The sequence below is a fragment of the Ovis canadensis genome, chromosome 3 (assembly GCF_042477335.2).
Source record: "Ovis canadensis isolate MfBH-ARS-UI-01 breed Bighorn chromosome 3, ARS-UI_OviCan_v2, whole genome shotgun sequence".
NCBI lineage: Eukaryota > Metazoa > Chordata > Mammalia > Artiodactyla > Bovidae > Ovis > Ovis canadensis.
In genome coordinates, this window is record NC_091247.1 from 25,656,099 (window position 1) to 25,668,720 (window position 12,622).

Here is a 12,622-nt window from a genome sequence, read left to right on the forward strand (position 1 = left end):
TTCTATCACTATTTAGGGCAGAGTATAGTCATTGTTTACTATCAATCAATAATCACTGTCAACTAAATAACATAATTTTCAAAGTACTTTAAGTGAATGCTCTCATCTGATTTGATTTAACTATCCTTCAATTTGCTGAATGAAATACCTGTTATCTGCAAGAAACTATGCCTCATACTGAAGTAAATACTATGACGTATAAAATGTAATCTTTGTCTCTAACAAATACATTCCAGCCAGAAATATGCATATAAAAGGATAAAGGTGATATAAAACTAACACTACATTGCCCGTTACGTAGCCCAGTTAATCAGGCCGTTCACAACTTTGTCCTAGACTGTTTTTTCGCCTGATCTCCAACTAATCCATTCCCTTCTCCCACGCCTCTCACACTCTGCCTCACCAAGTTGCTTTCGATTCCCCAAACACTCATGTTTTCTTGTTGTTACTCAGTTCTCAAGACAGTTATTGAGTATTATGTTTCAGGCTTCCCTGATGGCTCAGTTGGTAGAGTCTGCGTGCAATGTGGGAGATCCAGGTTCAATCCCTGGGTGGGAGATCCCCTGGACAAGGAAATGGCAACTCATGCCAGTATTCTTGCTTAGAGAATTCCATGGACAGAAGAGCCTGGTGGGCTGCAATCCATGGGGTCACAAAGAGTCAGACACAACTGAGTGACTAACACTTTCACTTTCATGTTCCAGGAACTGGGTTAGGTATTAGGTATTCAAAATCAAGACAGTCTTTTTTCAAGGGGTTTACAATATAATAGGAGAAACCGGCATATAAAGTATACAGACATATAATAGTATAAGTGCTATAATAGAGGAATACCCAAGCACTGAAGAGACAAGACGAAACCTAGTCTGGAAGTTTAGGGAAGATACCTAGGAAGAAATGATGCTCAAAAGCTCATTCTTAAAGGATACATTAATTAATTCCATACTTAGGAGCCTATAATTTTCTATAAAATATCTTTTCTTTTCTCCATACTAAGCAGTTTTTATCCATATCCCCATTATTTCAGACATCTATTGTAATACTTATAAAATTACATAATGTTATATACTATCTCCTCTACTAAACTATTAGCTCCTTGACACTTAAAACAGTTATTTTGTTTCCCTTTGCATTTCTGGTGTATAGCATGGGTCTTACCATATAATAAATAATAATAATTTTTAATTGTTGGGTTGACTATATACCTATTGAGTAATATTAGTACTGTTAAGAAATTGATTGTTGTTATTGTTTAGTCACTAACGCATGTCTAACTCTTTGCAACCCCATGGACTGCAGCATGCTAGGCTTCCCTGTCCTTCTCTGTCTTCCAGAGTGTGCTCAAACTCATGTCCATTGAGTCGGTGATGCCATCCAATCATCTCATTCTCTGTGGAATTCAGTAAAGAATGAAGTAAGTATCTCATTCTCTGTGGAATTCAGTAAAGAATGAAGTAAGTTTTAGATAGGAAGGTGAGAAATCTTTACAGAGGAGAGAAATTGAACTGGGTCTTGAAAAGTGAAAGTGAAGTCGCTCAGTCGTGTCTGGACTCTTTGCGACCCCGTGGACTGTAACCTACCAGGCTTTTCCATCCATGGGATTTTCCAGGCAAGAATACTGGAGTGGGTTGCCATTTCCTTCTCCAGGAGATCTTCCCGACCCAGGGATTGAACCCGTATCTCCTGCATTGTAGGCAGATGCTTTACCATCTGAGCCACCAAGGAAGTCTTGAAAAACAGGATCTAGACAGCCTCAGGAGAGTAGTTTCAACTAGAAAAGAAAAAGGATCTAAGATCTAAAAAATAGAACTCTGCTTTCACAGAAATAAAAGAAGTGTAGAAATAGCTCTAACATTGGATGGAGAGAAACAAGGATGAACTAATTAGGAAAGTCATTAATCCAAGAAGTTTGGCTATAGAAAGTGCTACCTAGTCAGGACATAAAATAACTAGTCTGAAAGAAATAAAGTGATATTTTTTTAAACCAAATCTACATAGAGGCTATAATATAGTAACACATCTATTGTGAATGTATCAATAATATATGCCCCAGAATTCATAATTATAATGAATGAGTTGAGCACACTCTTCATAACTGAACCCCACACATTCTATACATTAGTGGATCTTATCAGAGAAGAGTTAATGATAGAAAAATGTGACCCAGGCCATGACTCTCTTGAGGAGGTTTTTGAGGGAGTCTTGAAAAAAGACAGCCAAGAATCATAGAAAGTGGAAAGGAAATGTAACTTTAGGACATGCAGAGAGGCAATTAGTTGCCCACTGTAGGGTGTTGTCACATAAGTCTATTAAACAGCAACTCTTAAAGTTTCTCATAGATAGCTATGTCCTATGAGAAACAAAGTGGCAGAGGAATACATATTCAGTTTCATAAAGTTATCTGACACATATTCATTATATACATAATACTGGATACATAGTGCTTAATCATGAATAGATTAGGGTTAGGGTTAGCAGTGTCACCTGTTTTGCAGTTTTCCTGAGGCCAGATATGCTAATCACCCACTTGAAAAGTGAAAGTGAAAGTCACTCCGTCGTGTCCTACTCAGTCCATGGAATTCTTCTGTCCAGGATACTGGAGTGGGAAGCTGCTCCCTTCTCCAGGGGATCTTCCCAACCCAGGAATCAAACCCAGGTCTCCCACATTGCAGGCGGATTCTTTACCAACCGAGCTACCAGGGAAGCACCCATATATAACTGTAATAATCACTGGCTTACTACAGTTATATATCAACTTCCAAAAGCTAAACCTATGCTATCTGGAGACCACTCAGAGGGACTCTAGAGGTGACTCTTAAAAGCTATCTAGTTCAGATCTTGAACAATAACCTGGAAAAACATATATATGTATAATAATGACATCTTTCAGAAAACAGAGAAACAGGACAGAGGCTGGGCTTGGTATATAATAAGTAGCTAAGCAAAGACAGAACCACAACAATCATGGTTGGTATAAAGATCTTTTTTCTCATATGAGAAAAACTAAAAGGTGAGAAGGAGAAGGAGAAGCACTGTGACCATACATTTCCAAGCTCTCCTAATTAGAATATAAAGGAAAAATATGTGTTCTCCATTATAAAAATAATATAAAGAATCAAAGGATTAAAAATAGAATTTTAGTTTAATATGATCTATGACCATCCATCAGAGAAGGCAATGGCAACCCACTTCAGTGTTCTTGCCTGGAGAATCCCAGGGACAGGGGAGTCTTGTGGGCTGCTGTCTATGAAGTCGCACAGAGTCGGACACGACTGAAGCAACTTAGCAGCAGCAGCAGCAGCATGACCATCCATGTTTTGTAGTAATTTAATCTTCAATAATACTACATAAAAAGGCATAGAGGTTTTCTTTTTTTTTTTTTTGCTTATAAAATCTCTGCTGGATGAAAACAAATACACCAAAAAAAAAAACACAAACCCTCATTTCAATTCAAACAATATTTAGTACACAATATGTATTCAGTGGGCTTCCCAAGTGACACTAGTGGTTAAAAAAAACCATCTGCCAATGCAGGAGACATAAGAGACACAGGTTCAATCCCTGGGTCAGGAAGATACCCCTGGAGGAGGGCATGGCAACCCACTCCAGTATTCTTGCCTGGAGAACCCCATGGACCGAGGAGCCTGGCGGGCTACAGTCCATAGAGTCTCACAGAGTCAGACATGACTGAAGCGACTTAGCACACACTCATCCATGTGCTCAACACTGTATTAGATGCCATCCTCTTCTGAAAAGTACAGACTTATATATGTGTCTTGCTGATGAATAGCCTTCTGCTTGCACAGTAATGTAATAGCTGCATCATCGTTTTCACTTTTACTCTCCAAACTCCTCTCTGATAAAATAATTTTTTCAAAAAGGCAATATTTTAACTTATGCAGGCCACTGAAGAAAAAACCTTTTATATTGGATTTTATTTATAAACTAATTTTCTCAAACTATAATTATCCATCTTTGAAGTATTGATACAAGGTCAAACTTTGTCCGGAACCTCAAAATATTTAAAGTTAAGAGACCAGAAGCGGGAATCCTCACACTATATGACGATAGTAGAGCCCAACAGGAAGAAGGAAGACTCCTCTTCTTTCCTGGCAACAAATCGGCCAATGAAAACCCATGGGCTCTGCTTACTGTAGTCCTCCCAACTTTCCCCCTCTATACAAAAAATCTCTCCTTCCCTTGCTTGTGCAGCCACTTGCATGTGGCTTGCCATGGCTGCAGACCTCAACTGCAATTCTCTGCAGATCCTGAATAAACCCATCTTTGCTGGAGAAATAACTGGCAGTCTATTTGTCTTAGACCACAAAGTGCTACCTACATATAGACAATCACCCACAAAATGTTGAGATGCATGACATTTCCCTTAGAAACTCCAAAAGGGAAAACCATTTAAACTTTTACAAAGGCCTTGAAAAGCTGTGATTAGGTCCAAGGAACATTTAGGGAAAGAAAATAATCTAGCACAACCTCCATTTGTCAGTAGCAAGGAGAAGAGGAGAAAGGGAGGGGGAATGGAGGAAGAGACGTCAACGTAAAGAAGAATACAAAAATTTTCCTGGCTTACAAATGATTACACTGGTTGCCAAAAGATGGTTTGGTTCTAGTGTCTAATGCCAATTGCAAACAGTGTTGCCCAGTCAAATAAATCTAGAAACTCCCATTTGTCAAATATAAAGTCCTCTTTTCTTCATAAATTCAATCACATGGCATCATGGAAATTAATTTAAGCATTAAATCACTTCTTGTTTAAGCTCTTTTAGAATATATTTCACTACATATGGTACAAACCTATATTGAATAATAAATATAATCACCTGATGGGAGATGTTTTCTCTTTAAAATCAGTATAAAAAACTGTTTTTCATTGTTTAGAGTTCTATAAACAGAAAATTATGTATCACACTTACAATACCAATTATGAAACAGAATCGTTAATAAGTTGTAAAAATAATCTTTCCAATTGTCAGAATTCTAAACTGAATTTTAAATCTTCTAAGTAGTAAAATCACAGAAAAACAACACATTGAAAATGAGCACCAAAGAGACAGGAAATTAATCCACCAAATAATTACTAAGCTCTACTATGAAGCATGAACTTGGCAGTCTGAGTAAATTAAAGTAGAAATATAAGGCACAGATTCTGCACTAAGGAGCTTTAAAATACAGTTGGATATTAAAATCTAAAAGGAAAACTATGTGTCTTGGTGATATTTCATTGATTGTTCCATGCATCTTACATCCAATAGAAATTGAAAAGAAAGAACTATCAGTTTGGAATAGATAATCAGGGAAGTCATCACAGTACTTGCACAAGACCTTGAAGAATAAGTAGGAAATGTTACTGCTATTCAAATTCAGCAATGTCCTGTACTCTGATTCTTTGGTGGAAACTTGCCAATCCATTCTAAAATTCCTCACGTGGGGTACAAATTGGTGAGAAGATCCTGCCCTGCTCAGGCTCATTTAAAAGATGCTATGGTGGGTCCTTAGTATCTACTGGTTCAATGTGTACAGCGTTAACCAACCAAGGATTGAAAATATTGGAGCAGAAATTCCAGAGAGTTCCAAAAAGCTGAACAGGCAACTACTTACATAGCACTTACATTGTATTTACAACTATCTACGAAGATCCCCTGGAGATGGGAATGGCAACCTACTCCCGTATTCTTGCCTGGAGAATTCCATGAACAGAGGAGCCTGGAGAGCTACAGTCCATGGGATCACAAAGAGTCAGGCATGACTGAGTGACTAACCCTTTTAATTTTCACACAGCATTTACATTGTATTTACAAGTATTTGCACAGTATTTACATTACATTCAGTATTAACAGTAATCTAGAGACAATTTAAAGTATATGGGAAGATATGCATAAGTTATATATAAGCTATTTTATATAAGAGAGTTGAACATCCATAAATTTCAATACCAGTGGGGTCCTAGAACTAATCCCCTGTAGATACCAAGACAACCATTGTTGTTCATTCGCTAAGTCATGTCTGACTTTTTGTGACCCCATGGAAAACTGTATTCTATTCTAATTCCAGATCTAGGATCTGATAAGAAATTACTACCACAACCTGTTACTTGCCCCAGCTCCAATTCACTTCACAGCAGAGCATCATCATAACTACCAAAGAGGACAATTTTCTTCTCTCTGAAGGAAAAATACCTCGTCATAAATCTGAAGAGATTCATCTTTGTCATCTTTCCACTCATTCATACTATTTTTGAATAAAATGCATCATCAAGGAAAAATGTGGTCCTTTCTATGGGAGAAGGAGGAAAGAAATATTCAGAGAAATAAGAAGAAAGCATACTCACATGACAGCAGCAAGGACATTTTGTCTTAACTGCCTTAATGTTCCTGAATAAGGCTTTCTTAATTTGTTTCAAGGTGACCCCACAAGCTATATTAACAGCTGCTGGAGAGATACAGGACTCCTCAGATAGACACTGGTAGCTTCCCAAAGACATAAATAGAGTTGGGTTGCTGTATTCTTTCCTCCTGGCCTACGTAGCAAATTGTTTGCACAGCTTTTAGGACAGAAAGAGTGCAAGCATAAATAGTATCATTAATGGTTCATTCTCTTAGATTAATAGATTTATTAACTCCTAAGGAGAAAGAACTTCAATCTATTTAGAAGTATTTGGGAAGATCTATTGTAAAAATGCATGCTGAATTTATAAAATTTGAAGAGTAAATTTTAGCTTTTCAAACCTGACCCTCATTCATTGAATTCAAATTACTTTCAAAATGGCCATGATCTCAAGCCTCAATCACTTATTTTTCAAGTAGTACAATGATGTATGAACACTTTAATGTTTCCAGGTAGCAGGATTTTAATAGAATGTGGTCTTTATAGATTTAATCTTTAGACTGTATCTATTTATGAATGATCCTGAAGGTTATAATGACAGTAATATGTCATTTGCTAAAATTCAAATATAAATCTTATACAACTAGGAAGCTGGTAGTTGTAACTGATAATTAAATTGGTATTACATCTGATCAAATGACCACCTAATGTCTGCATCTCAATATAGCTGTGTTGTTCTTATTTATTATCTCACTTAATATTCTATAAGTAAGCAATATAGCTACCAACAAAGCAATGTTACCTTAGAGTGATATTCATATAATATGGAATCAGGAAAGTTTTAGAACATATCTTTCAGGCAAGTCAAAGGTCTACAGTATATTAAATAAGCAACATAATTAGTCTGTTATTTAGTCTTATTTTTTATTCAATCCAAAATCAACATACTTGAACTTCCAAAACTATATTACAATCTATACTACCAGAACCAATAAGGTCAATGAATTTTCCTCTAGAAATAGTCTTTTTAAAAAGATATTATACAGGTAAAGTGTTATTTATGTAAGTCTAATTTCAAAATGTTGTTTAACACTACAGTGTTATTAATACTTAATTTTATTAGAACATCTAAACTAGCCCAAGAAATTTTAAACCCACTTGTATTATGTCTAGTAGTGGTGCTGTGATCACTGTCCCTAATCTGATTTTCATAAGCAACAATATGCAAGGTCTCTAAGGAAATTATTTTAAATGAACTTAAAACCATGAATTTTATTTGCTTTACAATTGTAAGAAATTGGCTCAATATTATCTTAGATGTAAATTAGCACTGTTAACTTACTATCTGAAATTTTGTAGATGCCCAATATCTTGAATTTTTGAACTATAGAGTTCTACTTTTATAAATAAGTAAGTCATGAGGGAAACTTAGCTGATTTTCCCAATACCTTATCTAATAAGTAGCAAAGCTGGCTCTTGAATCAAAATCTCTTAATTCAAAATCCAGTGATTTTCACGTAAAAAAGAGAGTGAAAGAGAAATGTCTATTTGTAGAAAAGAAAATGTTATCTTTATATCATCTCAATGCCAGAATATTCTTACTGTAGACCTATCTGCTGAATGTATGCTAAGTCACTTCAGTCATGTCCGACTCTGTGTGACCCCATAGATGGCAGCCCACCAACCTCCCCTGTCCCTGGGATTCTCCAGGCAAGAACACTGGAGTGGGTGGTCATTTCCTTCTCCAATGCATGAAAGTGAAAAGTGAAAGTGAAGTTGCTCAGTAGTGTCCGACCCTCAGCGACCCCATGGACTGCAGCCTACCAGGGTCCTCCATCCATGGGATTTTCCAGGCAAGGGTGCCATTGCCTTCTCCGATCTGCTGAATGTAGCTATCCTCTATATTGAGACTTTCCTGGTGGCTGAGATGGTAAAGCATCTGCCTACACACAATGCAGGAGACCCGGGTTTGATCACTGGGTCGGGAAGATCCCCTGGAGAAGGAAATGGCAACCCACTCCAGCAGTCTTGCCTGGAAAATCCCATGGACGGAGAAGCCTGGTAGGCTACATTCCATGGGGTCGCAAAGAGTTGGACATGACTGAGCGACTTCACTTTCACTTTCATCCTCTATATTAATTTCCTAAGACTGCTGTAACAAGATACAACAGATTGGGTGGCTTAGACACAACATTTTATTCTCTCACAGATTAACAGGAATCTTTCAGGCAAAAGAAAGAAGAGTTTCTCAAAAAGAGAGAAGGAGTAAATGCAAAAGTACAGACAAGTACTGCTCCACAGTATGACCGAGCAGGGAAGCCTGAAAAGACATAGCAGGAGGTGAGGCTGAAGGGGTATGCAAGAGCTAGAAAATAAAGGGGCTTGCATGCTGTGCCCTTTTCTTTTTACTATATAAAGTGAGAAACCAATTAACAGTTTTATTCAAGAGAGTGATGTGATTTTATTTAAGTTTTTTTTCAATAGTTATGAGAAGGAAATATATGATGCTTGGATGATGAAAGGATCCAAAAGAGATGATGAAAGGATTAACTAATACAGTGTCAGTGAGGAATGAGTTAGAGACTTTCAAAACATGGGACTTTTAGGACTTGAGTGATGAATTGATGGGGAATGAGAAAGATGGGGGAGCTGAAGGTGCTACCCAAGGTTCTTATTTATAGGACTGGGATGATAGAAGTTACCTTTAAAGTGGTAGGGGCATAGGGAGATTGGTGGAGGTGGTGAGGGGCAAGAGAGTAAGTGTTTTGAACATGTTGAACCTGAAGTATCTGTAAGAAATTCATATGAAGGTGTTCTATAGGCAATCATAAATAACAAACTAGAGAGTACTGTCTAGGTTTAAGACCATCAGTGGTCCTTTGTTCTGTTTTTGAACACTTCCTATTTAGTATGGTAAAATGAACTGAAGGAAGAAATATAGTAAGGACTGTGAAAAACAGGGAGTCTTCTGTTTCTCTTTCTCAGGCAGTAGACAAAAGGTAGTAATGCTGGGAAAGGCAGTCTTTATCTAAGCCTGTTTCCTTCCTGCCTCCCACTCACTCCTCTGAAAAAACCCAGATGCTCTGTGATTAAGGTTGCCACATAGTGGAAGATTCTGAATACATGACTTAGGATTTGACATTTTTTCAAGAGGAAACTGGAGATTATTGAAGAGAAATAAGATGATCACAATATTCAAATATTTATCTTGCAAAGGAATATTAGATGGATAAAAATGTAGTAATTGATAGATGGAGAATCATAATATTCTTTGGAATGGGGTAAAGAATAAAGAGGAATGAAGGCCAACTTAAGAAGGTATCTGGAGATGTTACTAACACATATGTTGCCTCAGTTTCCTCCTCATCTGTAAAATGGGTTTTCAGTTCAGTTCACTTCAGTTGCTTAGTCGTGTCCAACTTTTTGTGACCCCATGGACTGCAGCACTCCAGGCCTCCCTGTCCATCACCAACTCCCAGAGTTTACTCAAACTCATGTCCATTGAGTCAGTGATGCCATCCAACCATCTCATCCTCTGTCTTCCCCTTCTCCTCCCACCTTCAATCTTTCCTGGCATCAGGATCTTTTCCAGTGAGTCAGTTCTTTGAATCAGGTGGCCAAAGTATTGGAGTTTCAGCTTCAGCATCAGTCCTTCCAATGAACACCCAGGACTGATCTCCTTTAGGATGGACTGGTTGGATCTCCTTGCAGTCCAAGGGATGCTCAAGAGTCTTCTCCAACACCACAGTTCAAAAGCATCAATTCTTCAGTGCTCAGCTTTCTTTGTAGTCCAACTCTCACATCCATACATGACCACTGGAAAAACCTTAGCCTTGACTAGACAGACCTTTGTTGGTAATGTCTCTGCTTTTGAATATGCTGTCTAAGTTGGTCATAACTTTTCTTCCAAGGAGCAAGCATCTTTTAATTTCATGGCTGCAGTCACCATCTGCAGTGATTTTGAAGCCCCCCAAAATAAAGTTTCTCACTGTTTCCATTGTTTTCCCATATATTTGCCATGAAGTGATGGGACCAAGATGCCATGATCTTAGTTTTCTGAATATTGAGTTTTAAGCCAACTTTTTCACTCTCTTTCACTTTCAAGAGGTTCTTTAGTTCCTCTTCATTTTTTGCCATAAGGGTGGTATCATCTGCATATCTGAGGTTATTGATATTTCTCCCAGCAATCTTGATTCCAGCTTGTGCTTCATCCAGTCCAGCATTTCTCATGATGTACTCTACGTACAGTTAAGCAGGGTTACCATATACATCCTCGACGTATTCCTTTCCCGATTTGGAACCAGTCTGTTGTTCCATGTCCAGTTCCAACTGCTGCTTCTTGACTTGCATACAGATTCCTCAGGAGGCAGGATGGTGGTCTGGTATTCCCATCTCTTGAAGAATTTTCCACAGTTTATTGTGATCCACACAGCCAAAGGTTTTGGCATAGTCAATAAAGCAAAAATAGATGTTTTTTTGGAACTCTCTTGGTTTTTCAATGATCCAGCAGATGTTGGCAATTTGATATCTGGTTCCTCTGCCTTTTCTAAATCCAGCTTGAACATCTGGAAGTTCATGGTTTACGTACTGTTGAAGCCTGGCTTGAAGAATTTTGAGCATTACATTGCTAGCACGTAAGATGAGTGCAATTATGTGGTAGTTTGAGCATTCTTTGCCACTGCCTTTCTTTGGGATTGAAATGAAAACTGACTTTTTCCAGTCCTGTGGCCACTGCTGAGTTTTCCAAATTTGCTGGCATATTGAGTGCAGCACTTTCACAGCATCATCTTTTAGGATTTGAAATAGGATTTGAAAATGGGTTAGATAGCACCTATCTCACAGGTAAATAGCTTTGTTACTAAATACAGTGTTGCATATAAAGTGCTGAGCACACTGCCTGAAACAAACTAGGTGCTCAATAGGTGTTTGATAAATGAATGATGAATGAGATCAAAAGAAATTCAGACTGCATGGATTTCGGAACACAACCATGGGTTACTCAAGCATTTTCCTTCTTCTGAACAATCAGAACAATCCACTCTCCTAGAGACTATGGTGCAAGTGCTAAGTCTACATTCTGAAAAAAATCAACAGTCATCAGTGGTCACTTTTTCTCTTCTTGAACCTTCTCAGGACGGTAACATGAACTTTAAAGGGGGAATATGATAAGAACACAAAAAGCTGAGAGTGCCAACTGTTTCTTTCCTCCTTCAGATAGTAGGTAAAAATGTAAACTCCACTGTGAAAATCTTTAGGTAAAGAATGTGGGTTTGCTTCTTGTGGTTGTCTCAGCAGGGATGTAGAATTCATTATACTTATTTTTCCCTTAGGTTTCTTTGTTGTGTTCAAGTAAAAAAATTCAAAGGAAGTATAGTAAGGAAAATAAAGATTGAAGGGAAAAACAAATCATTAAGATCTGCTTCAGGTAAGAAGTGCTTTTGAAGATCTTTCAGGATCAGATGGTATCCAAAGTACAAAAGTTCCAGAACATGAATCCACAATAATATCTGTAGTGGCTAGTCACACAACTAAAAAAGCCTGGCAAACAAGGCTACCTAAAAAGCCACTAAAGAAAAGGAATATAAGCCATAGATAGTCTAATTCTGCTATCATCATTCCTTTTGTGTTGTCACTAAAAGCAGTGAAATTTTCCAGCTTAAGTGCACCACTATGAATCCACAGGTTCGGCCCAACTGTAGAATACATGGGATGAATGGAAAACAATGGAATAAAGCATTTTATATTCTTAAGGCTGAAGATCACCTGCACTTGCTAGAACTAGTTGTAACATTCCAAGAAACTTCTGGAAACTCAAAACATTGACAATAATTCACTCAGCAGGGACTTAAATTTTTATTGCAGATTGTTCAAATTTTCGGAGAAGGCAATGGCACCCCACTCCAGTGTTCTTGCCTGGAGAATCTCAGGGATGGAGGAGCCTGGTGGGCTGCCGTCTGTGGAGTCCCATAGAGTCAGACACTACTGAAGCAACTTAGCAGCAGCAGCAGCAGCAGTTCAAATTTTAAGGGGAATTGGTGACACAACAAAGAATGATCTCTCTAAATTTAGATTCGAACATGGATTACAGAGATAAATCAGTAGTGGGACGGGTGAAATGACCAACTGAGTTCATTAAAAAACGTAGGCCTTTTAATTCCTTTTCTATATAGGAAGGCATAGAACACTCCCTCTATTTGCATGGGAATTACTCCTTCAGAGAGTAATCTTATATTTTTCCACTTATTTTAGGGGGGAAAAAAAGCATGTAGAAAGGGTATAGACA